The 21,070-nt window shown below is 46.4% G+C and overlaps 1 long non-coding RNA gene across 2 annotated transcripts; it reads right to left on the reverse strand.

Moving 5' to 3' along the window:
- Positions 1 to 14,272: 14,272 nt before the first annotated feature.
- On the reverse strand, positions 14,273 to 20,427 carry LOC117089046. Of its 2 annotated transcripts, none has more exons than XR_004439466.1 (4): positions 20,315 to 20,427; positions 19,819 to 19,840; positions 19,475 to 19,516; positions 14,273 to 15,011 (listed from the first exon to the last, which is right to left on the reverse strand). It is a non-coding gene; the product is annotated as an uncharacterized LOC117089046 (long non-coding RNA). The 2 variants fall into 2 exon arrangements; XR_004439467.1 differs by having other exon boundaries at positions 14,273 to 15,135.
- Positions 20,428 to 21,070: the final 643 nt, after the last annotated feature.

Genomic DNA, 21,070 nt, shown 5'->3' on the forward strand with positions numbered 1-21,070 from the left:
CCTCCCACCACACACAAAGAGGAACTCAAGATGAATGAAAGATTTAAATGTAAAACCTCAATCTATTAAAATATTACCAGAAAACTTGTGAAATACCCTTCTCCACATAGGCTTTGGCAAAACATTTAGATGGCTAAGTCCTGAAGAGTAATGGCAACAAAAACAAAAATTAATAAGTCAGACCTAATACCTGAAAGAGCTGCTGCACAGCAAGAGAAACTACAACAGAGTGAACAGACAGCATACAGAATGGGAGAACACGGTCCCAAAGTGTGCATCTGATCAAGGTCTAATATGCAGAATCTACAAGGCCCTTCAACAAGTCAACCAGGGGAATAAACAGAAAAAGAATATCCCATTAATATATGGGCCAGGGATGGGAACACACACTTCTCAAAGTCGATGTACAAGCAACTAACAAATAGGAAAACATGCTCAAGCTCACTCATTAACAGAGAGCTGTCAATCAAAAGCATGATGAGATGCCATCCCACGCAAGTCACAATGGTGAGGACCACACAGACAAAGAACACATGCTGGCGAGGCAGCTGAGGAAAGGAAACACTGGTATGCCTTGGGAAGTATGTAAACTAGTACAGACACCATTGAAAGCAGATCAGGGATTTCTCAAAGAGCTGAAAACAGAACTACTATCTCACCCAGTAAGCCCACTCCTGTGCATCCACCCAAAGGAAAATCAACCCTTCTACCCAAAAGACATAGACACTCCTATTTTCATTGCAGTGTTATTCACAATGTCAAAGACATGGATTCAACCTAGCCATCAACAGTGGATGAGAGGCAGGCACAGTGGCTCACTCCTATAATTCTAGCACTTTGGGAGGCCGAGGCAAGTGGATCGCTTCAGTCCAGAATTCAAGACCAGCCTGGGCAAAATGATGAAATCCCATCTCTACAATAATACAAAAATTTGCTGGATGTGGTGGTGGGCACCTGTAGTCCTATCTAATCCAGAGGCTGATGTGGGAGGATTACCTGAGCCCAGAAGATGGAAACTGTAGGCCACTGTCATAAGTGAACTAAGGCCCAAATAGAAAACCAAGAGCCACATGTTCTCACTTATAAGTGGGAGCTAAACTTTGAATGGACTCAAACATAAAGAAGAGAACAACAGACACCTAGAATGACCACCAGACCAATAAAAAAACAGGGGAGAGGGAGCGTGTGCTGAAGACCCACCCTGTGGGTCCTCTGCTCGCTGCCTGGGTTATGGGGTTAATGGGACCCCAAGTCTCAGCGTCATGCAATCAACAGATGTAACTAACTTGCATATGTACCCTTTAAAGTATAATAATAAGAGTAGAATGTATTAAAAAAAAATCCAAGGTTAGAACCAAAGAGAATAAATAAATGAAAAAACAATCTACTTATCCAAACAATCCATGGCTGTCACAAACACAGAACAAGGACCTAAGTGACAGAAAGAGGCAGCCAAATACTCTATTCAACATGATATTTGGGGAACACATTTTTCGAAACCCCAAAAAGACACAATGGGAAAGGGAGAGTCTGGTTCAATTATTGATTTTGAGAAAACTGAATCTCCACAGGAAAAACACTGAAATAGGACTCTTACAATGCACGATACACAAAATCAATACAAAATGAATTAAAGACCTAAACTCAATCTTGAAATTGTAAAGGTCCTATAAGAAAACGTAGAGTGGGTGTGTATTTTAGGAAACCCAGTATCTATGCAAACAGGCTGTGAAAGGTAAAAAAGCATCATAACACTGAAAAAAAAAAGTAGGGAAACTACACCCACAGACAATGCAAGGCTTGGTTCTGTGTGTGTGTGCATGTGTGCGTGCACGTGCATGCACATGCACACATGTTTTTGTGTTTAGTGGAAGTTGGGTATTGAACACAAAGATCACTGCTCACATACAGAACTATAACCATATAAGACTAGGGACACTTTACAACTTCTACAGGGAAAAGAAAACAATGAAACAAACAAACAAAAAAGCATCCTAAAGACTGGGAGAAACTATAAAAAATCCTATCCCTGAAAGAGGTTGTTATCTAACATGTACAATAAACTGATATGACTAAGTGAAAAACAACAAAAAATATCCAAGGTAAGAGGATCTAAATAGACTTGAGTGAAAAGAAGGCAGGAAATTGACTCACAGGTGACAGTTTCTCAATATCACTGATCCTCACAAAAATGTGAATCAAAACCATACTCAGTTACCATCTAATTCCACCTAGAATGGGTATTACAAAACAAAAAAATTAAAATTGTTGAAGGCAATGCTCAGTGCTGACTTGCAGGAAAAAAAAAAATCCTCTACACTCTTTTGGAACAGAAATTACTATATAAACTACAAAAAAATTTTGGAAGTTCCTTAAAAAAGGAAAAGGTAGGCCAGGTGCAGTGGCTCACACCTGTAATCTCAGCACTTTGGGAGGCCGAGACAGGTGGATCACCTGAGGTCAGGAGTTCAAGACCAGCCTCACCAACATGGTGAAATCCCATCTCTACTAAAAATATAAAAATTAGCTAGGCATTACAACGTGACTGTATTCCCAGCCACTTGGGAGGCTGAGACGGGAGAATCGCTTGAATGTAGGAGGCGAAGTTTGCATTGAGCCGAAATTGCCCCACTGCACTCCAGCCTGGGAGACAAGAGCAAGACTCCATCTTTAAAAAAAAACAAGTACAACTGCCTCTCCAGCTGACAATCCCACCACTGGGTACATGTTTAGAGAAAATGGAATCCCTGTGTTATCTGCCTTTTCATGTGTCCTGAAGCACTAGTCACAATAGCTGAGATGTGGAATCAACCTACCTATCTATCCACACATGAAGGGATAAAGGAACCACAGTATATATACACAATGAAACACACTTCAGCTCTAAGACTTCAGGAAATCATGTCATCTGCAACCACTTGGAGAAACCTGGAAGACAATTAGGTGAAATGAAACGAGTGTGCTAGGGACAGACCCACGTTGCATGACATCAAGCATGTGGAATCCAAAAAACATTGTCTACTAGAAGCACAACTTCCAATAGGGGATACTGGAGGCTGGAGAGAGCAGGGAGCCTGGGCAGGGATTGATAACAGGTACAGAGTGATGCTCAGATACAAGGAATCCATTCTGGTGTTCTATTGCACACAGGGTGACTAGGTGACTAGGGTCAACAGAATCTAGAAAATTTTTTCAAAATCAGCTGGAAAATACGGTTCTGAATATTCTCTCCACAGAGAATTAATAAGATGAAGGTCACAGAGATGCCAGATACGATGATTTGATCATGATGCCACCCAAACATATGTGAAAGTATCCCTTACACCCTTGGGTTGGGTGTTTGTGTGTATACTCTATAGAAATAAAACTGCCATCAAATGTTGGTAGCATTTATTCTAACTGGAGTGAGATGAAATCTGAGTTTGGTTTTCTTACACTTTTGTGTGAAGAAAGGTCCTATCACTATCAGTGATAGTGAGAATCTTCTCTTTGACCTGTGCATCAACCTCATGTCTTCAGGTCCTCCACCCAGGGCTATATAACAAATTAAAAACAAATTCACAATAACCTAGAAGTATCACTTATCATACACACACAAAAATTTAAAAAACACACTCAAGATTTCATCTCACTCTACATTGACTGCATGACACAAGAAAAAAATTGTAACATATTAAAACACAAAACAATCAACGTGTGGATTTCCAGAGGAGAAACTTGTCTCCACAGTTGGTGGGAAATGGTAAACTAGTATGCACACTAAAGAAACCACTTAGATGTTCCTTGAAATCATAAAACTACAACTACCATTTTTCCAGCAATTCTATTCCTAGGTATATACACAGAGCACATGATCAGGACATTGAAGAGATGATCTGTCATCCCAGGTGGAATTCAGCCCTATGCCCAAAAACCAAGATAAGAAATCAGCTGACCTGTCCAACCACAGATGAAGGGATGAAGAATGTCTAGTATACAGACACAGGGGAATACTTTTGCACCATCAAAGTTCATGGAATCCTACCATTTCCATCAATATGACTGAACCTGGAGATATTCTGTTCAATCAAATCAGAAAGGCAGACAAAGACAAAGCGTGCATGTTCTTACTCATGTGGGAGCTGAAAAATGTAACTCACTGAAGGTGAAAATACAGCAGTGTTCACCACAGGCTAGGGGAAGGAGAGGAAATCAAGGACTGGCAATAGGGACACAGAGAGTTACATGAGAGGAATACATTTTGGTATTCCACACCAAAGCACTCCCAACTACTTGGGAGGCTCAAGCAAGAGAATCGCTCAAACCCGGAGAGCAGAGGTTGCAGTGAGCCAAGATCATAACACCACACTCTAGCCTGAGCAACACAGCGAGACTCCGTCTCAAAAAAAAAAGCAAAGGAAAAAAAAAATAATAAAAAAAATCACAACTAAAATCATCAAGAAACAAAAACACAAAAATCCTGAAGAAGTTCTGCACATTAAAGAAAGCAATGCACCAACCAACACTCAGAAGGCATTCTTCATATTATAAGGAAAGGATATTATAAGGAATCATGTATCTGAAACCACCACACCACTGAGGAGCAAAACACACAAAACCAAGTAACCCAACCAAAACTGGGACACAATCCTAAATAGACATCACTAAAAAGACAATGCACAGTTCACTAACATGTGAAAAGGGCGGTTCTCAACATTACTAATCACCTCTAAACTGTAAATGAAAACCACACTCAGATACACACTCACCCTAATTTGAACAAATCAAAGAAACCAATTATTTCAAACAAATTCCCTGGAGGAAGTTGCACACACAGATACTCTCATACACTGTTGGGAAAAATCACTGTTACTACAGGCACTATGAAAACCTCTTGGAGATTCCTAAACAATCAAAAAGGAAGCTACCATTTCATCTGGTAATTCCAGCAGTGGGTATATACTTAGGGACAGTGAAATCACTGCGGGGAAGGCATAGCTGCCTTCCCAGGTTGACTGAAGCACTATACATAATAGCCAAGGTATGCAATCAACCTACCTGTCCACCAACTAATGAAGGGATGAAGGAACTTCAGTATACAGACACAGCGAAATATGCCCCAACAACAAAGATTGATGACATAATGTCCTTTGTGGCAACACGGATAAACCTGGAAGACATTATATTCAGTGGAATCAGCCAGGCAGGGAAACAAAAACACTGCAGCATCTGACCCATGAAGAGACTAAAAAAGAATTATCTAATTGAAAGTGAAAGTACAATAGTGGTTATCAGATGCTGGGGAGAGGGGAGGGCATGGGCTGGCATTGGTAATGGGTACCAAGTTTCACTTCCACGGGAGGAACTAATGCTGGTGATGTACTCCACCGGAGGGTGACTACAAGTAACAATATGGTAGGATCTCTTTCAATAGAGCTAGGAAATATATAGAAAGTACACTCAAAATCAATGAAATGAATCCAAATTGTGATTTTTCTTTCTGGCCTGACCCAAAATCACTGCTAACAAAAGGAAAACTCAACATGTGAAAAAGAAAACTCAAGGACTACGGCATGGTAAAGGGAGCAATGAACCAATCAACAATGAGAAGGCATTCTTCATATAGGGAGGGCATGATGAGGAATCACTTATCTGAAAGGGGTTGTTACACGGTATGCACGAGAAACTAATGCTACTAAGAAGCAAAACGTGCAAAACCAAGTCACCCAGCCGAAGTTGGGCAATGATCCTGAAGAGACATTTCTCAAAAGTCCCAGCTACTCGGGAAGCTGAATTGGGAGTGAGCTGAGATCTCAACCCTACACTCCAGCTTGAGCAACCAGAGCCAGACACTATATCAAAAAAAAAAAAAAAAAAAGGAAAAAAGAAAAAAGAAATAAACTATGCAGAGAAAGACAAACATCGCATTGTCTCACTCAGGAGGAATCTACAAAACTTTACTTTATAGAACTAGTAAGCATAACTGTTCTAAACAGGTAGAGGTTCAAAGGTGGGGCATTGTCAGAGATTGGAAACAGGTATAAAGTTACATATTCCCATGAGAGGAATGAAACTTGTAATTCTTTTCCACAGCAGCAGAGTGACTAGGTCTAACGTTATCAGAGTGTACTTTTCAAGAAAGCTAGAGAAGAGGATTCTGAATGTCTTCACCTCAAAGGAATAATAACTCTATGAGGAAAGAGAGATGCTAAATAGCCTGATTTCATCATTACACAATGTACACACGGACTAAAATGTCTCATTCTACCCTCTGGTAGTACACATTTACCATAGGGTAAATTTTTGTCAAGAAATGTAAGGGAACAGGCTGAGCATGGTGGCTCATGCCTGCAATCATAGCACTTTCAGAGGCTGAGGCAGGTGCATAGCTTGTGTCCAGGAGTTCAAGACCAGCCTGGCCAACATGCTGAAACCCTGTCTCCACTAAAAATACAAAAATTAGCTGGGCATGGTGGTGCTTGCCTGTAATTCCAGGTACTCGGGAGGCTGAGGCAGGAGTATCACTTGAACCCAGTAGGTGGAGGCTGCAATGAGCCAAGATTGCACCACTGCACTCCAGTCTGGGAAACAAAGTGAGACATTGTCTAAAAAAAAAAAAAAGATGACCTTGAAGTGATCAACCAACATGAAAAAATGCACAACCTCAGTGCAATGCAGCTCCCAAACACAATGAGAATTCATCTCACGTTGGTCACAATGGGCATTTTCCCAAAGTCAAAACAACATGCTGGTGAGGCAGCAAAGGAAAGGAAATGCTGCTACACTCTTGGTCAATGTGAAAACTAGTTCACACTGTGGAAACCAGTTTACAGATTCTCAAAAAACTTAAAACAGAACTACCATCAGACCCAGCAATGCCACTACACTAGGTATCTACCCAAAAGACAATAAATACTTCTATCAAAAAGACACATGCTCCCCTGCATTCATGGCCATGCCATTCACAAGAACAAAGATGTGGAAGCATTCTAGGAGCCAGCAACAGTGGATTCGACTTTCTTTCTTTTTTTTTTTTAGTGTGGTGCATACACATCACAGAATACTACGCAGCCACAAGAAGAACACACAATCCTGTCCTAAGCAGCATGGATAGACCTGGGGATTATTATGTTCAGCAAACCAAGGCCAAAACAGAAAACCAAATACTCCATGTTCTCACTCATGAGTGGGAGCTAAACAGTGAATACATTCGAACATAAAGATGGAAACAGACACTGGGGACTATCAGATGAACAAAGGAGGCAGAACGGAGTGTGGGCAGAAGAACCACCTGATTGGCACTTTGCTCACTGCCTAGGTAATGGGGTCAGTGGTCACAAGCCTGTGTCATCAAATGTTCACATGTAACTAACCTGCAATTTAATCAAAATAAAAGTCTATTGTTTTGTTTTGTTTTTTAAACAGGTTTTCCCCAGTACAGTGGCTCCCAAAAGTACTCACGCACTTTGAGAGGCGGAGGCAGGCAGATCACTTGAGCCCAGGAGTTCAAGAGAAGTCTAGACAACATGGCAAAATCCTACCTCTACAAAAAGTATTAAAAAATTAGTGGGGCATGGTGGTACGCACCTGTAGTCCCAGCTACTTGGGAGGCTGAGGAGAGAGGATCACTTGAGCCTGGGAGGGCAAGGCTGCAATGAGCCAAGATCACAGCGCTGCACTCCAGCCTGGGTGACAGAGTGATAAACAGTCTCAAAAAAAAAAAAAAAATTACCACTTGGTCACTTGGGGCCAGGAATTTGAGACCAGCCTGGCCAATATGGTGATACCCTGTCTCTACTAAAAATATAAAAGTTACCTGGGTGTGGTGACACACACTTGTAATTCCAGCTACTCGAGAGGCTGAGGCAAGATAATCGCCTGAACCCAGGAGGTGGAGGTTGCAGTGAGCCAAGATTGCACCTCTGTACACCAGGCTGAGTGAGAGAATGAGACTGTATTTGAAAAAGGGGTGCTTAGAGAAATTTGGGAGTGGTGGTGTAAATATTCTGTATTTAAATTGTGATAGCTACATGAGTCAATGATTTTTTTAAAAATTATACTAAGTTTTATTAGCTACACCAAAAAGAGTAAACATTACTATAAGTTAAGATAGAAATGTTTCAAATGTTTAAATGTTTTAAAGTTTTTTGTTTTTTGTTTTTTGTTTTTTTTTTTTGAGACAGAGTCTCACTCTGTAGCCCAGGCTGGAGTGCAGTGGCCAGATCTCACTCACTGCAAGCTCCACCTCCCAGGTTTATGCCATTCTCCTGCCTCAGCCTCCCGAGTAGCTGGGTTATTACAGGCGTCCGCCACCTCCCCCGGCTAGTTTTTTGTATTTTTTTTTAGTAGAGACGGGGTTTCACCATGTTAGCCAGGATGGTGTCGATCTCCTGACCTCGTGATCCGCCTGTCTCGGCCTCCCAAAGTGCTGGGATTACAGGCTTGAGCCACCGCACCCGGCCTAAATGTTTTAATGATATCATTACAGTTGTCAAAAACATATTTATATTAAATGTTTAATATTCCCTACCAGGGATGCAACATAGTTTATTTTACCTCCCACTGCTGTTTGACATTTAGGCTATTTCCAATTTTTCCTCCATGAACACAGTTCCTCTTTTTTTTTTTTGGAGACAGTCTCGCTCTGTTGTCCAGGCTGGAGTGCAGTGGCACAATCTTGGCTCACTGCAACCTCCACCTGCCAGGTTCAAGCGATTCTCCTACCTCAGTCTCCACACATTAAGAATTTTTAACTGAAGTTTTATCTCCCCAAGACAGATTTCTAGAAGTGGAATTACTTGATTAAAAGGAATGTACATTTTTATGATTTTTCATACATGTTTCTGAAATCCAGACTCCCTCGGGCAGGCCCGAGAATGCCTACTACTCCCCATCAGCCTCTGATGCTCCCAATTCAGCTTCACCCCTGCCCATTTCACAGCAATCTGGGCCCCTGGGTGGCTTAAACCTGTGCCTCCTCCAGGATCCCCACCTCCCCTGGACCTGGCTACCCTCACTGTCCACCCTGGGCCTCCCTCCTCTAATCTGGTCTACACCAGCCTCTCACCAGAAGCACATAAATGTGATGATCAGTCTCCTACCCAAATCCCTCCAAAGACTCCTCCTGGATCGGAGGATAAAATCGGGCCACAGGGACCCTGTGGTCTGTCAGCCTCTCCCTTTGTGTTCCCTGGGAGCTCCCCTCCACAGCCCTTGGTCTCCTCTCCACAGGCACTGCTGCCTTTGAGGGGCACCCATCACCAGCTAGTGCTGCTTGAGAAGTGAGACCAGTATTGACATACCCCCACTGTAGAGGAGGGATCCCCTCCCCATTTATTGCTCCAAAAATAGGCCATAATCTGTCCTTATGGACAGTCCCCCTCCGTTTGGCCCACCCTCCCTGTGTCCCCCAGCCTGGCCCCCAGTAAGCCTTTTTTTTTTTTTTTTTTTTTTTTGAGACGGAGTCTTGCTCTGCCACCCAGGCTGGAGTGCAGTGGCCGGATCTCAGCTCACTGCAACCTCCGCCTCCCGGGTTTACGCCATTCTCCTGTCTCAGCCTCCAGAGTAGCTGGGACTACAGGCGCCCGCCACCTCGCCCGGCTAGTTTTTTTTTTTTGTATTTTTAGTAGAGACGGGGTTTCACCGTGTTAGCCAGGATGGTCTCGATCTCCTGACCTCGTGATCCGCCCATCTCGGCCTCCCAAAGTGCTGGGATTACAGGCTTGAGCCACCATGCCCGGCCGTCCAGTAAGCCTTTATGAACAAGTTGATGAGTGGATGGCCTTGAAGGAGACCAAGCCAAGCCCTTGCTGCCTTCTTGGGATGCTTTGCAGATCACCACTTCCCTTGGGCATTTTGTTTAAAATACAGGATGTGCTGACATGCTCACAGTGTTCTCTTCACTGTTCATCAAAAAAGCCCAGGTTGTCCTTGCTCCTCCCTCTCCTGTTCCACCTTCTCCTGAGTCTGTCCTCATATCAGTCAAACTGTCTGGGTCACCAGAACACCCTCCCTAGAGTGTCCGTAGTTGTGGATTCACCCCCCTGCCCATCCATCCAAGTCTGGTCTCCTCGATTCCCTGCAAACAGCCTCTAGGACTACCCAGATGAGTCTGTCCCCCAGGGATGAGTTCTCTGGGTCTGGGCCTGGTACCTCTCTAGCCTGCTCTCAGACCACCTTGACCCCAGGACTCATTTGCTCCAGCCCTGTGGGCCACCTGGAGCCTCTCAAGACTCTATGCCAGGTAGTCCCCTGCCAGGTGTCCTCTGCACTTGTCGCTCATCCTCTGTGGAGACCACTCAGACTTTCCCTGTCCAAGTCTGTCCTGCAAGCATCACACTGTATGTGGCTGTCACCTCACACGACCCCCTCCTTTTGTGGACTTGAGTTGGGGTAAATCTGGTTCCTCCAGGACCTCGGCCCTGGCTCAAAGCCTGACCCTGATGGGGACTCCTTGCCTGGAAGTACCTGCAGGACTCTCAGACCCTGGTCCCAGCCTGGCATCCACTGGTCTTAACCCTCCCCCGATGGGGGAACTGCTGGAGTTGCACAGGGTCAGCTTTCCTCGTGGAAGCCCTCACCATGGCCACTGCAGGGGTGGGCATCAGGCTGCAAAGTCCTCACCATTCAGGAACCCTCACTTTGCAGAAGGGGAAACTGAAGCCACAGAGGTACACATGTCAGCTCCATCAGCTCAGAGGATAGGGACAGGGAAGAGCTGGAGATGGACTAACTAAAGCCCTGTGACTTTCTCAATCACTAGTGCTGTTGAGCTGACACTATCTTTATTATCCAGTTCCTTTCAGAGTTGATATTTGGAATAAAGTACAAGGCCTTCCTTTATTTCTGTGAAATTACATCTTGATCTAGTTGTCCCAATCCATGGCATGTGGTGCAACTGTCCAAGATACTCATCAACTCTGCCAACTCTGTGATATGAGCTGAGTGACTTGGGCAGGTGGCCTCACCTCTCTGACCTCTATCCCCATTTGTATAAAGGGGATCACAGCAGGACCTGCCTATGAGACCACTGAGATGGAGGTGCTGTCCCTGAAATGATTATCATGTGGGGTATAAATTTCACCAGTGATGAACAGGCCATTGTGATCCAGAAGGCTGCAAATGAACCCAGATCCTCAGTGCTTTGTCTGGGGACCACACACAGAGGGCAAGGACTGGGGTTACACAGGAAGAAGGGCTGCACCATGTCCCCCCACAGGCCCTCCCCAGGGCCTTTCCCTCAAAGACATCTGCACTCTGGATGGGCTTGGGTTTCCCAGGGGTCAGTCCTAGGAGGTGACCCTGGCTGAGGTCTAGTGACCCAGGGACCCCAGGGAAGGCCCCCACATCATCTGGAGCCCACCACCTGGTGCTCAGGGAGGTGGCCCCTGCCCAGTGGGGAAAAGGGCATGGAGGTGGCACATACGCAGTGGGAGGAGGAGAGGGAGAGGAGGAGAGAAAGAAGGAGTCTGGGTGCCCTGTGGGGCAGTGGCCGCCATCCTCTGTGGACATCCTGTCCCTGCTTCCATTCCTGCCCTAACCAGAGGATTGGGGGGAGGCCAGTGAGATTCTGGCCTTGGTGCAAAATTTAAGAGGGGCCAGAAATCTCAGGAATCAAGGTAAATAATATTTTAATAGGATATTTTAAATAAAAATCAGGCTGGTCATGGGCTATTTATGGGCTCATGCCTGTAATCCCAGCACTTTGGGAGGCCGGGATGGGTAGATCACTTGAGGTCAGGAGCTCAAGATCAGCCTGGCTAACTTGGCAAAATGCCATCTTTACAAATTAAAAAAATAGCCTGGCATTGTGGTGTGCACCTGTAATCCCAGCTACTTGGGAGGCTGAGGTAGGAGAATTGCTTGAATCTGGGAGGCAGATGTTACAGTGAGCTGAGTTCAGGCCACTGCACTCCAGCCTGGGTGACAGAGTGAGACCCCACCTCAGAAAAAAAAAAGAAAATTTAACTCAAACAAGTTCATCATGGACAAAATAGTAGCCCTTCAGTGAAAGCTAGTGTCTACCCAGGTCCCTCTAGGGATGATGTCCCTCCTCACCCCTCTGATTTGTCTCCTCCACATTCCATAAAATCTCTCCACCCTTACCTGCCTCACAGGCTCTCCAGGCTGGACCAACCACTTCCCTCCCAGGCTTTCAGCTCCAGCTGGGAGGAGCCAGGTGGGCCTGTTTATGGGGGAGACTTGCCTCATGGTAACTTCTCCCAGTACCTGCACCCCAGCTGTGCCATGTGAAGCCCCTTTCCCACAGAGCCCGAAGTCCCTTCAAGACCCCTTGGCCAGAGCCTATGGCTTCCCATCACCTTTAGTTGGGGCACAGCTCTTTTTGGTGTGTGAGACACTGGCCTACACTCTAGGTCTTCCACCTCAGAGTTGAACCCAAGCTCTTCTCAAGGGCTGGTCTGACCAGGCATGAGTCTCCAACCCCTTTGAAATATTTTGGATGTGAAGTGGGGGCTTTGTTGGCTCCCCTACTCTGGGGCAGTGGTAGGGAAGAGTGGAGGGTCTCCTGGTGTGCCTGGACCCCACAGCAGTGAGCTGCCAGATCTCCCAGGGGTGGCTGCTGCCTCTCAGGCCACTGTGCCCTGCTATGGCAGATGCCCCCTGAGATGCCAGTGACCAAAGTTTGGCCTTCCTGGGTCCTCTGTGCCTGCCCTCTCACTTAGCCCCTGACATGGCTTCACCCACAGCCTCCTACTGGCTTCTCAGGCCCCTGGCCAGGCAGCTTCGGAGATTGATGGGGAATTTGCAAGTTCTCTTTTCAAACCCACCTAGTTCCTCTTCAAAATCCTTCCTGAGCCCTGAGGCCAACCAGCATGGGAGGGGGTGTGGCCGGTCCACCCTCAGTGCCCTTTCCTGTCTTGCAGGGGCCCACAGCATCATCAGCAAGGGTCTGATCCGCTCACTGCTGTGGAAGCTGCAGAGGGAGGAGAAGCTCCAGGAGCTCATCCTGGACCCGCTGGCCCCTGCCTGCAGAAGGATGCAGGAGAGGGGCTGGCACCTCCTCCCCATGAGGAAGGTGAGAACAGGAAGAGCACTGGTGATGATCCTGACACCCAGTGGTCACTGAGTGCCTCCTGTGTGCCAGGCATTGTCTCCAAACCTCACATTTAGAAAACCCTCCAGCGAGGTGATGTCTGCCTTCACAGCTGAGGAAACGGAGGCACAGTGTCTTGTCTCTCACCCCAGGTCACACAGGATCACAGTTTACATCCTGGCCTCAAAACTGGGGGAACACAAAGACTCAGAGCTTGCAGTGGTTGGGGGGTGTTCCTACAATGGGCCCCTCATTGTGAGGATGGGCCGGTCACCGACCCCCAGAGTCCCTGCCTTGGCTGTGGTCACATCCCCTTCCTGGGGGGGGTCCCTCTTGTCTTCCCTAAGTCCTGGCTTCTCTTTCTTCTGAGACTCTCATTAGAGGCCTGGGTGAGTATTTCTCCAAGTGTGGCCCCTGAACCCGACCCCGGGTGGTCTGTGGAAATGCATGTTCCCAGGCCCCATCCCAGCCCATCATTCTTAGGTTTGCACAGAGGTCCCTTTCCGTGGGACCAGGACAGTGGCTTTCCAGGAGAGAGCTTTCTCTCTGAAACTGCGGCCTCCTCAGCCTACCCGCATCCTCCTGTGTCCACTGTGACCACCATCCTTGCCATCACTTTCTGTCATCCCCAAGTGGAGCTCCTGAGGACAAAGCTTTGCTCTGTTTGCTGCTCCAGACCTAAAGGTCACAACAGGGGGTTTTGGTCCCAAGTTGAGAATTACCTGGCCCTAAAGAGTGCTGAGGTGGGAAACTCAGCTCTTGCCTCAGCGTCTCACTGCATGAATGAATCAGGGAATCCCTGAAGCAGTGGGACAGGGTGGCACCTCCCCTGAGATTGCAGGCATGAGGGTCAAAAGAAGGCTGGGGTGAGAAGAAGCTCTCACAGGCTGTTAGAAATTCCCTGTGTTGGTGGCCTGCCAAGAAGTATGTGGCCCTGGATGCACAAGCCATCAGCCTGCTCCTGAAGCTGCTACACTCACCCACGGTCAGCGTGTACCTAAAGGCCACCAAGGCCTTCACCATGCTGCCAGAGGCCCCTGAGGGCTACAAGGTTGTGCAGGCCCATGTGCATACCTTCCACGTCCTAGAGGAGGACTCTGACAGCAAGGCTTACGAGGGTGAGACCTTATGGCAGGCGACCCAGACCACCATCAACATCATTGAGTGGAAACCCTGAGCCCCTCATTGAGTCAGACCTGATCAGCCATCTCCGCACCTGAATCAATGCACTCAGTCTCTTTATTTCAAGTTGGAATGGCACTTTCTATTACTGGAGCATGCTCACATCTCTTCTCATTCTCTTGCCAAAGCCAAAATGCCAGGCCCAGAAGCACCGGGTCCTGGATGGAACAGGCCAAACCCAGTGCTGGGGTGGGTGGGAGATGGCCTTGGAGTTTCACTCTCTGCTGGGGCCAAGAGTTTTCTTAAGAATGTAGAGAGGACTGAGACCTCCAGGAGCAAAGCTAGGGGCAGGAACTTGAGCTGGGGGAAGGAAGGAACGCAGCTGCACCAGGCATCACCCAGGTTTCAGAAGCTCCAGTGATTGACCCATGGGGTGTGGCTGGGTGTGGTTCTGCTCAACCAGGTCTGCCCTTTCCCTACCCTGGGTGGCAGGAAGGGAGGCAAAAGGTGAAACCCGATGCAGGTTCTTATGACTGAGGATGACTCTGTCCTAAAAGGCTCCCCCAAGGATGAGAGCTCGGGACAGGGAGAGGTTCTGGTTTCCTCCTTAAGATCTTCCCAGCAAAGAGCTGCATTCTCCAAAGTCACCCAACCATGCCCCCAGGCTGGCCTGAAGCCCCACCTCGAAGGCACATTCCTGGTGCTGTCCAGGAGGGGAGCCTAGGAATCGCTTCTCTATGCCAAGCCATGGAAAATGCCTGACTGCAGAGCTTGAGCCTCCCTCAGATGTCCCTGTAGCACGTGCTGGCCTGCCCTTTAATTCAGCTCCCTGGTCAGCTCCTGGGAGGGCTTCACCCTGGGTGAAGAGGACACAATCCCTTTTCAGTTCGAGCAGGCTCCCAGCTTTGTGTACCATGACATCATCGCACTAAGCAGCCTCCATGCCAGCATCTCCTGGGCTCCTGCCTCTGTTGTCCATGCTGAGGAGAAATTAGAGATGCGGGAACTCATCAGCCAGGGATGGAGGTGCCTCTGTTACAAGGGGAGGACCAGGAACACAGAGTATGTTGTGACCTAGAAGTGCTGAGCACCACAACCTTGCCTCCATTCTCCAAGGCCCATTTACCACACCGTTATCAGTTTCTGGGATTTAAGAAGCTGCTGCCAGGAGAGGTATGGGAGCCAGCCTGGAAGAGGCAACTGGTCATTCAACTGTAGCCCAAAGGCACAAACTGCCATCCCAGAGAGCTGAGGCTGGACAAGGGTAGTGGGACAGCCAGTGGCTATAAGCCCACACTATGGAGGGAGCCTGCTGTGTTGAGACCCCAGCTCTACACTGACTGTTTATCTACGGAGCCTGGGGCAAGTTCATTAACTGCTCAGTGCCTCAGTTTTCCTAGCTCTAAAATGGGGATAGTAATTGTGTCTATCCTAAATGGGTATGATTTTGGCAGTGCCAGGTGCATCATACTGAAAATAAGTGCCTTGTACATTGTGGGTGCCCAACAAGCCAGTTTACAGCCCCTCAGAGAAGATGCACCAGCAGGCATCTGAGAGAGTCTGGAACCCTGCATCCTGCAGGTGCCTGGGGTCCTATACCCAGGAGAAACTGCTCCCTCACTCTACAGCAGTCTACAGAGCACCCCTGACCAGGGGTACACAGGTTTGGGCAAATGTTAAGAGGGAGCCCTGGGCCTCTCTGTGCTCTGATCTTCCCTGGAAGGACTGTAGAGGTCCCAGAACTCTGCCTTCTCCCAGCCAGGCCCTTCCCTCCCTTTCCAAACTCACGGCCTCCTCACCGCTCTCTGCATCAGACTCAGGACTCATCTCATTATGTCCTTCATCCCTGTTTGCATCAGGGGCTGCAAGAAGCTTAGATCACCTCCCATTCATGGCCTTGAATACTCCTTTTCTGACCCCATCTGCTGAAACATTTTTGTCAAGCCCTCTCGAGGCCCCAGGGCCTCAGCATCTCCCTGGAACATTCTTCCCTTTCTTGCCTGGACTGAAACCAAGCTCTTTCAAGACCTGCTTTCCCACCCTAGGCATCCTCCTATGTGGGGCTGCTTTCCTCCCTCTCTGCCCCTCATGCCCTCATTGGAGTGGGACAGGTCCTTATACACCATCTCCTGTTTCCGTTCTGAGGAGCCCTCTTGTTCTGAATCCCTGCACAGGCTCTGTGGCCCTGGCCCTCTCCCCTCTCCAGCACCACACCACCAGATTGCTCTTGTAGGGCACCACGTGGTCTCCATGTGGCTGAGCCCAATTGCCGGTCCTCAGGCTTCATCTTTCTTTGGCCATGAGCATTTCCCCAGTGGAGCCTCACCACCTCCCCCTCCCTGAAACACTTCCAGGAAACAAGGCCACTTCTCTGCCATTTTAGTTGTTCAGTAACATGTTATTGTGCTCTTTAGAAACTGATACACGCCGTGGTGTGTTTAAGCCTTTAAGGAAGTGGGAGGATACTGGGGGCTGCTGTGTGAGCACCTCTATGCTATACCAAGTCAGATCAGTGAGGGAAACTGGACCGCTAAGCTGCGGGGCTACCTTCCCCTCCAGGATGCTTTTCACATCTTCCACGATCCCCTCACTGGAGACCTTCCATGGCCCAGACTCATCTTAGGCCTCCCTGTTCTCTCCATGTGCTAGTGAGGTACCTGCTGATCAGATAATGAGCGGTGCTGTCACTGAACTGAATGCCCATGGGGACTCATGGTCTTTGGTGCATTCCAGGCTCCACCACAGACTCTGCGTCCACAGACAACTGTGGTCCTGGCTGCTCTCTGCCATCAGGTTTCCCTTCCATTTTTACTTATTGATTAAAGAACTTCATACAAAATTCTATTTAAAAGCAGGTTATTCCACAGTCCCACATAGAACACATCAACTATTTTTTCTTCTTTTCTATCTCTGTCTAAAAGCACATTTTTTTTTACACAGTAAGACCCAGTTTGGCTGACTTTTTCTAATTTTTAAGTATTTGACGGGCATTTTTTTTTTTTTTTTTTGAGATGGAATCTTGCTCTGGGTGATTCTCTTTGATTCTCTCTGTTCTCATTCCGTAAGAACAACCACATGCTCTATGGAAGCATAATCCTTCAATTGCTTTCATACAACCTGTCAGTAACTTTTCACTCCCTGAGCCAAGAGCTTCTCCATCTGAGTTTCAGCAAGACCAATTTCTGAGCCATGGAGCAATGGGTAACACCATCCTCGCTAAGCTCCATGCCTGCTGTGGAAGCACATTTCATTTTATGGTAGGTTTACTTTGCCACTACAGGCGGTGTAGCATGTTAGTTTCTAGATTAGCCTTTGGTGTTAAATAGATCCAGCTCTTGGTGTGTCTCCTGAGTAATTTACTTAACTGAGACTCACATTCCTCATCTGTATAATGACTATAACAAAACTAATTCTGTCTCAAAGTGATTGTGACACTTCAAGGAGGCAACATAGAGAAGTGTCCATAGAGTATCTGATACTCAATTTATATCTGTTATCATGTTCATTCTTATAACTTAAGCACCTGCTTATTAACTACAGTCATATGGGGCAGAATGACATTTTGCTCAATGACAGACCACATGTATGACAGTGGTCCCATAAGATTATAACAAAGCTGAAAATTTTCCTTTGCCTAGTAAAGTCATAGCTGTTGGAATGTCGGCGCAGTGCGTTACTTCCGTGTCTGTGGTGAAGCGGGTGTAAACAAACCTACTGTGCTGCATCATTAGAGTAAAATAACATTTCTTTTTGGTAAAGATTTTAAGTAATATGTTACACAAATGAAAGACTAACCACAGTGACGGAATTTTTAGAAAGAGATAAAACTAAGAGTCCACGAGGATTTGGAGAAATGGCTACTCGTATATACTGTTAGAGGAGCATGAATTGGTGTTATCATTTTGGAAAAAATTTGGCATTACTTATGTCAATGAAAGATATGCCTCCTTCTAACAGTCTACTCCACAGAAGTGAGTGCTGGTGTTATTCCAAAACCATTGACAAAAATACTCAAAGCACCATTACTTGAGATAGACACAATTATATTAAAAATAACTCTGGCCAGGCACAGTGGCTCATGCCTATAATCTGAGCACTTTGGGAGGCTGAGGCGGGCAGATTGAGGTCAGGAGTTCGTGACCAGGCTGGCCAGCATGGTGAAACTCTTTCTCTACCAAAAATACAAAAAATTAGTGAAGCATGGTGGTGGGTGCCTGTAGTCCCAGCTACTCGGGAGGCTAAGGAAGGAGAGTGACGTGAACCCGGGAGGCAGAGCTTGCAGTAAGCAAGCCACTGCACTCCAGCCTGGGGGACAGAGTGAGACTCTGGCCAAAAAAAAGAAAGAAGAATGAAGAAAGAAAGAAAGAAAGAAAGAAAAAAGAGAGAGAGAGAGAGAGAGAGAGAGAAAGAAAGAAAGAAAGAAAGAAAGAAAGAAAGAAAGAAAGAAGAAAGAAAGAGGGAGGGAGGGAGGGAGGGAGGGAGGGAGGAGGGAAGGAAGGAAGAAGGAAGGAAGAAGGAAAAAGAGAAAAAGTCTAGAACTTAAGTGATGAATATCAACTCAGAGAACAAAACCAAAGCCAAATCTTTGAAAACAGGAAATAATGTGATACTATCTTTTGTGGGAAGGAACTCTTGGCTTACCCAAAATTAGAGAACTGGGGAGAAAGAAGCCTTATCTCAGAATCTGTGGCTGGATTGGGAGTGGAGGTTGGAAATGTGCTCAGGTCAAACTTTTCTCCATTCAAAGGAGACTGGAGTTTTTACCAGTGAGCCCAGAGTGAATATTCACTCTGCCATCCACCCGGGAGATCCCTTCAAACCAGGAGCGCACAGCGAGGACAGAAACAGAATGTGCACTAACAAGTCCTGAAAATTCAGAGGGTGATTCTCGATTTCTCCTTGGCACACAGCAGAAGAACTGTTTCTCTAGGTTCCAGGAAATGCCTGCGAGAGAGCTGTGTCCCCCAGATTGCCTTCATCACAGATGACACCCAGTGCTTAAGCCTACACCCCTTGTGCACAATCCCTAGGAGTGCTGACTAATCCAAACCAAAGGCTCTGATGTTCCACAGGCAGAAAAGAGCAGGTGGACTGCAAAGAGAATCTCTCATGAACGCAGCACCCCCATAGCCCATAGAGACAGTTCTTACCATGATGCCAAGAAACTCTGAAAACAACAAGCCAGACCTCACACATATGTCCATTTTCTTTCTGATTTCAAACCCCCTCCTTCAGCCCCTCCTCCCAAGCAGCAGGGATAACCTGCAGGCTCCTGGGAACCTTTTCCCATTGGGTGTTTCCTGGCACGTAGTTCCCTACCTGGATGAGTCTCCTCGTCACTTTTGCTCTCCAGCGTCAAGTCTTTAGAAAGAAAAACACCAGGATAAGTCATTAGAGAGAGTGACTCATCCACTCCTCCTACTTTAGCTGAAGCTGATTGATAGGCTATTCTCCCACCCCATATTGCTTCATACATGATCCCCTAATCTTTCTTCTGGGTTGACAAAGCTTCCTATAGCTTCTTGGGCCAGAGTTCTACACTGGCAAAATCACTTTCATGAGAACCCCAAGCCTCTTTCCTAGCAGGAACCCAGAATCAGGTTTCTATACACTGAAGCTAGCAAGTTTTTCCCTCTGTAAGTGAGTTATTTCATGGTACATACCATTTTCTTTCCAAGCTGTTATCTGCAATTATATAAAAGAAAACATGAGAATCAGATTCTGCTGTGCGCTTCACACAGATCTGTTATTCTTTGGACAACGATAAAAAACCACAAGGCAATACAGTGATTGAGCCATAGGTCAGAATACCCAAAGACTAGCACAGAGGATAGCTATTAGAAAACAAGACCTCTATTCACAGAATTTACCTTTAAATTTAATTTTATGTGCAAATGTACAATGCTTAATCCAAGGAGGAAAACTGGTATTGTGGAAAATGCCTCAGTGTTCCAGTTGATACTGGATGCTGTCATTTAGAAGCAGCATAGCGGACCATGTATCAGTTGGGAAGACACTCCTACTGAATTCCAGCCCCACAAAGACAATAGTGTACAGTGTACATAATGTGCATTGCCAGGTTTTCAAATCAAAATTAATTGAGAAGTAAAGAATCAGGAAAGCAACATTGCTGTAGAAGACAAAAAAGGGGGATCTTACCTGGACATCACCATCATCATTATCATCTTCATCTTTATGTCGTGGTGAGCATCTTAAAAACAAGTCATCCTCAGGATGAGCTGGAAGGACACAGAGGAAAGATCAGTGCACCGGTGACTAGTGACTGAGTCACTCAGGAGGCTTTACCAGAATTGTTGTATAGAGGTGGTTGATTAATAAGCATGGACTGAGTTGATGTTGGGCTATTCCCCTGAGTGGAAGAGGGATGGCAGAGAAGGAGAGCTGGAAAGAAATGAGACATGGAGGCCTTGGCCTTCTACTGGAGGTATCAGGCAGCAACACAAACAGTCAACCCAAAATGGAACTAAAATGCACACTGAGGGTCAGTGAAAGAGTGCCTTCCTCCTTCTCAAATGTTTTGAAACTCCACGAAACAAACAGCATTTTCTTAACGTATTCAAGACCATGTCAGTACACTAGGATCTAATTATGCTGATATCACATTTAGCATCTGTTTTAAAGGATTGATTACTTGATTAAAAGCCTATTTTATTAGTGAAATGGACTGAATTTTACCCAAATTACTCTATTCTATTAATCACACATTCTTCTTCATAGAGATCATTTAAAAATTCAAATTAAAATGTTACAATAAAAATAGTCATGATTTATCTTTGTAAGTCTTCTTCTGGAATGACTTCTAAACACCCTTTTGGGGCCCTGTGATCAGGGGCTTCAGCAGCTCCTGTGTGACTCTCCCTGGGGAGATTCCCTAAAAATCAAGCTTCCTTCAAA

This window comes from Trachypithecus francoisi, unplaced genomic scaffold, assembly GCF_009764315.1.
Source record: "Trachypithecus francoisi isolate TF-2019V2 unplaced genomic scaffold, Tfra_2.0 Contig00787, whole genome shotgun sequence".
Taxonomy (NCBI): domain Eukaryota; kingdom Metazoa; phylum Chordata; class Mammalia; order Primates; family Cercopithecidae; genus Trachypithecus; species Trachypithecus francoisi.